Below are 6,000 nucleotides of genomic sequence, written 5' to 3' on the forward strand. Positions count from 1 at the left end.
GGGCCCGAGTAAGGTCACTGATTCCACTGGGCCACACGGACAGTGCATTTGGCAGAGAACAGTTTGTAGCATGTATAGAGTGCCAATGTAGGACAGTGTGAGCTCTGTGATTAATTACATGTAGTCATTTAGCTCTCATGCCTATGGAGAAACGCTGAACATATTATTTCAGTTTAACGCCTGAAAGCATTGCAGATTTCTGCTAGGGATAACACGTGCGAGGAGCAAGATGTTGGGTTCCTTAGAGTGACTGAAATATCTCTGCAGTCTCTCTGGCAGTTAGACTCGCTGGGCGGAAATAGGGATAGCTTAAAACGTCCTCTTATTATATATAATTAAATATATATATATATATATATATTAACTAAGCTCCAAAAACAGGATATTGTAAGACCTGTGACATCACACGAGCAAACACATTTGCACAAAATCGCCTCTAGAGCAAGACATCGATGAATAGTAATAAATCATCACACCAAGTTAAAAAGTTACAACCAAAAGAAAAAAAAATAATTTTGAACTGTGTCACAGTGGGTGGCTGTAGTGAAGTGCACGACCATGAAGATACTCAAAAAGATCTTTAATCCGAGAATCAAAACTATGAACATAGACACAATTTTCCGATAGTGATTTTCTGACAGATTTTTTTCTGCTAGCATCAGTCGCTAGCACACCTCTTGAGGCCAGGGGAGTGAGGTTTACACTCACAGCTCTTACTGGACTACATCTGAGCCAATTCTGGTGATAATCTGATCAAATTTGAAAGGAATAGCGGATAACAGAATATATTTCAAAATGGCGACTATTGTGTGACTGTAATGTGCAGAGTACTAATGTAAAGCCGCGTTTCCACCGCAGGAACTTTCCGCAGGAGCTAGGGACTTTGGGCTGGTACTCGGTGTTTCCACCGCAGGAACCAGGGTCTAAATGAAGTTACGGGTTAATATTTCCCCCTCAGAAAGTCCCTGCTTGTGAGGTAGTACTTTTTCAAAGTTCAGGAACTTTCAGGGGTGTGACTTGGGCGCGGAACATGCTGATTGGTTGAGTTCATGACGCATTTCATCTGTTGCGGTGCGTGCAGTAACAGTTGTTTGCTATTCGAATCAACAATAGTGTTTAAAAAATACGACCGATGGACCGACGATGAGGTTCATTTAAGCTTAGATTCAGAGGATGAAATCCAGCAGGAACTGTAAAGTAGCGCGCATTCCTACATCACCGGACTATTTGCCTAATCGTCATGGTACTTTAGACCGCGGTGGAAACGCAGACGGCAACAGGTCTGGGGGAAAAGAGTTCCTGGGACAAATTGGTTAGGGTAATTTCGGTGGAAACGCGGCTTAAGACGTGGATTATCATTGGTCTTCTCTTCTGATTGGTCAGATGGCCCAGTTTGTTGTGATTGGTCTACTCTGCTCTGATTGGTCAGATGATCGGGCATTATGCAAATTTGTTACATTGTTATGTGTGAATGTTACAGAAGTAAGAAGAAATTAAAAGAGTACTGACGACTCGTTTCAGCAGTTCAGAGTTGCTTCTTTCTTTTAGGAGACAAAAACTCTGTTTATCTGCTCTTTGCAGACCTTTTACATTCACAAACAGCTTTATTACACACTGTTCGAGAGGTAATATCTAAAAAAGCATAAAAGGGGCACTTTAAACATATTAAAAAATAAATAGAATCGGATCCACAAATATATATCTCAGGGATTTCACAAAAATGTATTACATTATAAAACAATACAATAAAACAATAATAAAAAAAAAAACATTCACATACATGTTTTTATGTCACAAACACAACTCTGCCTGGCATTCATTTGTGAATCTCTTCCTGCACATTTGTGGATGGCTTCGAAACATTTCAAAATGTACACAAAAATCCACAAATAGGTGGACATCCACTGTCTACTCAAGCCAATCAGATAACAGTCACATTGCGCTGACCAATCGTAGCACATTCTCTCTACAGCCAATAACGTTTTGCTTTACACTCAGGGTGGAAAAGAACTGCATTCTACGGGCGCCAAGTGCTGTTTGTGTGGTTAAAACACCAGACGATTGTTGGAGTTTAAGGCTTCTTTATATTTCCATCAGGATCAGTGAATCAGGATAAACTCAGGATGATAGAGAAATTGGATGTGGCGTAGCTACTTCTTAAATACTCCATGCTTGTGCTACTTACACAAATATAGGACATAATACCATGTACATAATACCAAATATGAGCCCAAATGACCATCAGTGATTTAACAGTACGAGTCTCAGCATCACTGCAGCTGTGAATTTATGTATTAATGTATTTATTAGTCAGCTACTTATGGATGCTTTAAGAAAACATGGGCTAGATAAATCATTTCCTGAAGTCAAGTCTCCTTCATTTATACAGCGCTTTTGACAATATGGACTGTTTCAAAGCAGCTTTACAGTGATAACAGGAGACTACAGTAACAGAGATTGTGTTGGCTTTACAGCTGCTCTAGAATAAAGTTAATGTCCAGCTAAAGTTAGTTTTGATTGATTGATTCACTTCATTTGCGAAGATCATTAGTTATTAACTTAGGGGCCGCTAACACGACACCGTTCTAACAGAAGACAGATTTAAGGATGGAGGCCTCAGGGGGCGAATGGGTGAGTTTATTAGAGATGTTAGCAAAATCTAGCAAAGTCAACAAAGCTGAGAAACAATTACATTTAAATCAATAAATGAGACATTTCATCATAAGAACAACTAACAGGGTGATGGAGACAGTGCAGTGTTGTCATGGTAACATTCATTGCAGATCAAGAGGAAATGACATCGTCTTTCCCGCTTCAAGGCTCTGTCCTTCAGAATGAATATGGCATAAGGATTCTTATTTGATTGGAATTCACCCTAAGTTACTCATATTAATTTGTCTTGGTGTAAACTTACTTATTGATGTGATCACATTCATTTGGGAATAAGGGTTTGTCCATAGTTTATCCACAGCATGTGCATTACAATATCTAAAGGTCTGAAAAGAGAAACAAAAGTCTGCATGTCTCCTCGCTGGTCAGCTCGGGTCGCTACTGTATGTGTGCAGTTATTTACCCTATTCATTTATGTAAAATTCTATTTTAAAGTTAATCTAAATGTGCAAGATTTTACAGAATCATATATATATTTGAAAAATGTAATAATGATTGAATATAGATGCCTTTTTATTAGAAATGAGATTTTACACTTGACATGTTACATTAAAGGCACCAATCTGAATAGTTACATAACAGCCAAACGTGTGACCCCTAAACCAATCACTGGTGCATATGTCTGTTAATCCATGAAATATGTAAAGCAGACAGAAGTAATGACAACAGCAGACACAAAGATCTTTCCCTCGAGATGAACGATATGAAACACTGAGGATATGAGGAGGAGGAGAATGTGCTCATTTAACACTCATCTCTGTGGCGTTTTCACAGCATCTCTCTTCACACACACACACACACACACACACACACTCACACTCACATTCTGCTCTTGCACAAGCTGAACCATCTCTCACTTGCCACCCACTCCATTACAGAGCTGTGCAGGCATGAACACACACCACAACACACAACACATATACACACAACCCCTGACACACACACGTCTCTCAGAGCTCAAAGACGTGCACACTACACACACACAAACTGTGTAACATTACAAACACATGTAGAAAATATGCACACACACTTGAAATGAATATATTTGTAGTTTGAAGTAAACACACATACACATCACACACACACACACACACACACACACACACACACACACACACAAACACTAGTGCCATAATGCTGGCTAATTAAATGTATTTCTATTTATTGCTTTATATCAGTATACGCATTAACAGCATTTTGACTCATTTTATTGAACATTTCCCACAACCATATTCAAACCATCACAAACTATTAATCTTCTATCTAAACACACACAATCATGTCACATTTATACACATAACCCAAAACATACAGAGAAACTAATGCAATTAATGGCACATACAAAGCGCACGTCCACTCAAATGGGGAATCATGCCTCTTTCTCTCTCTCCCACACACACACACACACACACACACACACACACACATAACTGCGCAATGTGCTCTTCTAACACCCCCGAGATAAACAAATTCTGCGGATTTCTGTGATTTCTCATTATAACGACCAGCTGCAGTTCACACTCATTTCAGGTCAGACGAATAACATAAATACCAGTGTCTTAAATCATCATATACATCAGATAACACACACATACATAGGCTATATTAACCTAATCTATTTTAATACTTTATTCATACATTTTCATCTTCTTTCACATGCACAGTATTATAGGGTTACAAGCATTACATGTGTTATTTCTCTCTGCTACTCAGTCACACAGGGTTTTTATACTTACCTTGATTTCTTTCTCCCTTTTTCTTGCTGGTCGGTGTTTTCCTGTCTTTACAGTATGTTGCAGGGTTTATGATTGGCAGCTGGTAGCGATCTTCCTTTGTCTCAGACAGGGATTGAGCCTGGGGTTCTGTGAATGTTGTACCTTCTCTTTAGTTAGGGTTATGTAGGATTCAGTCTTATGGAGAGTGTTTGCGGTGAGGAAGATGCTTTCATTTTCCTCTCTGAGTGTCAGTTCTGCCTTCCTCCCAACAGCCTGTAGGAGTGAGTCATCAGCCCTCGACCAATCACAGGCTGAGGATCTGAATCTCATCAGAATCACAAGAAAGCTTGTTGAGCGATAGAAGTGGGCAGAGCCGACCATTAAAGCTTCAAAAGAAGACAAGATGCGCAGGTTTAAATGAGAGAGAGAGAGAGAGAGAGAGGGAGGCAGGTAGACATTCACAGAAAACAAGGGAGGAAAAAGCTGAAGAGATTTTTTTTATAGGTCCAAGCACCGAATGTGTTTTTGTGTTTGTACTGATTTTCTTCTTCTTCCTTATTTTTCTGCCCTAAAAGTAAATGGGCGTCAGAAACCCCAACCTTGACTGGATGGTTCCACTCGTGTCCCGACACTAGGTGGCACAATAAGGCAATTTGCATTTTGGAACATAACTTTGGAACCTTGAGAGCTAAAAACAAAGCTCTTTTCCAGAATCCTTGAGTCAAGCACAATAACATGTATATCTCCAATTTAATTTCCGCCTATACATTTTTTTTTTTTGCCATTATGTTCAAAAATTAATGTTCTTATTAACATACTTTTTCAAGTTCCTCTTAGGCCTTTTGCCCGATCTTCACCAAAATAGGCAGGCAGCAAGTTCATTAATAGACCATTTTCACATTTCTAGGTTTCTCAGAAGAGGAAGTCGTCATAGTTGGGTAAACTTCTATAGCGGTGAATGAGAGACTACATTAAATATTAGTTAATAGTTGAGCGCAATCGTCAGTGCAAACTTTGTGAAGCAAATGTCTGAAACGTTTAACGTTTAGCTTGATAATTCATCAAGCTGTAATGGATTTCAGGAAACGGTTCACCACCTCAAAAGTGAAAACTGTCATGGCTAGCACTAGCACAGCTAATGCTAGTGACGGAGCCTGGTGACGGCAGAGGAGCTGCTTCTTCTGCTGAATGACGACACTTGCCCGGATGATTTAGGGAAAGATGGACCTGTGCGCGTCAGATTAACCCTCTGGGGTCGGCGGTCACGCCATCACCTCATTACCTCAAAACAAAGAATCAAACTTCATCAGTCCTCTGCTTTCCATCGAGTTTAGAAGACACGCTGCAAGTTTACCTTGGATTACCTCAGAAGAAGAAGAATGCGATTTGAAGAAAAGATTTTTAAGGTAAGAAATGAATAATCACTTTTAATAGTCATTGTTGCATAAACTTCACATTGTACTAGTTGAATTGGTGCCAGACTAAAATGTTTGAAATCGATGGAAACATGTTGAAATATGAACTATAGACAGGTAGGCAACCTTTCAATGCTAAATAAATATACATGTACAACATGAGGATGTTTTAAGCTTGAGGACGACTCCAGCAGGACTCA

The 6,000-nt window shown here is 39.4% G+C and overlaps 1 protein-coding gene across 2 annotated transcripts in view; it reads right to left on the reverse strand.

The window, feature by feature from the left end:
• The window catches only part of prickle2a (prickle homolog 2a), a 60,558-nt gene extending 55,896 nt beyond the window's left edge, over window positions 1-4,662 (reverse strand). For both annotated transcript variants that reach the window (XM_084389736.1, XM_084389734.1), the window contains exon 1: window positions 4,407-4,662. The gene's annotated coding sequence lies outside the window, so the exon portion shown is untranslated. The remainder of the gene's footprint in view (window positions 1-4,406) is intronic.
• Window positions 4,663-6,000: the final 1,338 nt, after the last annotated feature.

Source organism: Rutilus rutilus, assembly GCF_951802725.1.
Source record: "Rutilus rutilus genome assembly, chromosome: 19".
In the NCBI taxonomy this organism is placed as follows: Eukaryota; Metazoa; Chordata; class Actinopteri; order Cypriniformes; family Leuciscidae; genus Rutilus; species Rutilus rutilus.